The 1,781-nt window shown below is 37.7% G+C and overlaps 1 non-coding gene across 1 annotated transcript; it reads left to right on the top strand.

Moving 5' to 3' along the window:
• Positions 1-633: 633 nt before the first annotated feature.
• Positions 634-795, top strand: LOC130882136 (small nucleolar RNA U85). The gene has a single exon (XR_009057774.1). It is a non-coding gene; the product is annotated as a small nucleolar RNA U85 (small nucleolar RNA).
• The last annotated feature ends 986 nt before the right edge of the window (positions 796-1,781 follow it).

Genomic DNA, 1,781 nt, shown 5'->3' with positions numbered 1-1,781 from the left:
ACCCAACATCAAGGTGCCAGCCTATTTAGCAATTCTGATTCTGTGATGTAGTCTTGAATGCCTTGACTTCTGAAGTAGCATCTGCTTTGTCTTTACACAGCAGAAGGGACAGGGAAAGAAGGCAATGATGACATCAATTCTGCTTGTGAGGGCATAGCTTCAGTGTCTGAGTCACCTCCTAAGGGTCTCACCCCTTAATACTCAGACAAAAATAAATAAGCGCAGCATGAGTTTGGGAGGCAGAAAGCACTGAAACCATAGCAGACACCTCAACTTTTTGTAAAGATGTTTAATTTGGTGTTGTACACATTGGTCGGAAACTTAATTTTCACATATACACAAAGGTTCAGATGAATTTGTGGGTTTAGGTGAGAACATAGCAGAGGTTTGAGAAGGCACATTTTTTTTCCCTGATTGAGGGGACAGCAGGAGTTGGATGTATTTTCAATGAGGAGTTTAGCACCGTCACCGACAAATGCTCAGATTTTGACAGGAGTAGTGTAGGCATGTATTAGTTTTATAACCAAAAATAAATTTTGCTTAGACATTTCCATTTTGGGAAAAGTAAAAGAAGAATTGAAAGTAGTATTTTAAGAAATTTATGTTACAAGCCAAGTAAGAGAATTGCATATCAGGTCTCTAATCTCGGTAGAGACAGTTACATGCTTTCGCTGTAAGGGCAGTCCAACAAGCATGTTTCCTACTTTTATCCACCTCACTGAAGACGGGGTGATTCTTCAGTTCCCTGGGAAAAATCGTAAACTGAATTGGAGTAGAAACAGGCCACACTCAAGTACCAAGTACCGAGGTCACAAGTCTTTTTTTTTTTTTTTTTTTTAATTTTCGAGACAGGGTTTCTCCGTAGCTTTTTGGTTCCTGTCCTGGAATCTCAGAGTCATTTTGATTTGCATTTCCCTGATAGCTAAGGATGATGAACATTTCTTTATGTGTTTAAATGAATATTTTTGGTGATTTGATGGCTACAAGGGAAAAAGTTTTTCAGTTGACATATGAAATAATAGATTTTATTATGTCATTTTCATAACTAAAAGGATAATGAAAACTGCATGTATTTAAAGAAGATTTTTTTGTAATTTTTTGATTATATAATTTTACTCATGCATATATCAATTCATTCATATATTCAAATATATCAGTATCATTTATTTATTTTTACAAAATATTTGAACTTGATTTAAAAATCTATATACATTGAATCTTAAGAGTTTACCAACAAAATAAAACTGTATTTAAGTGTATGTACATGAAGACATTTAATTGGGAGCTTGCTTACAGTTTCTAAGGCTTAGTCCATTATCTTCATGGTGGCATGCATGGCACTAGCAGTAGCTGGGAGCTTTGCATCTTGATCCTTAGGCATATGAGAGAGAGAAAAACTGGGCCTGGTATGGGCTCTTGAAACCTCAAAGCCTATCCCCAGGGACAGCAACATTCATCCACCAACAAGGTCAGTCACACCTCCTAATCCTACTAAGCATTCATGTATATAGGAATATATATGTACACACACACACACACACACACACACACACACAAGCTAAATTTTAAGGACAGCGCTGCCTTTTGTACATAGGTAATTGAATAAATTGGCAGTTTCTGTTTTCTCCTGCAACTGATTTCAGGTGTTTAGAAATGAGGACTGCGAAGAAGCAGTCTCAAGAGATAGGTGCCCGAAGTCCTCAGACTAGAGAGAGCGTCTCAGTATGGGACTTGGCAGCCACTGCTCTGCATCCCAGGAGTTTCTCCGGGACATTCCATCA

Source organism: Chionomys nivalis, chromosome 9 (assembly GCF_950005125.1).
Source record: "Chionomys nivalis chromosome 9, mChiNiv1.1, whole genome shotgun sequence".
NCBI lineage: Eukaryota > Metazoa > Chordata > Mammalia > Rodentia > Cricetidae > Chionomys > Chionomys nivalis.
The sequence above is the reverse complement of the archived record's forward strand: the minus strand, read 5'-3'. Positions and strand labels throughout refer to the sequence as shown.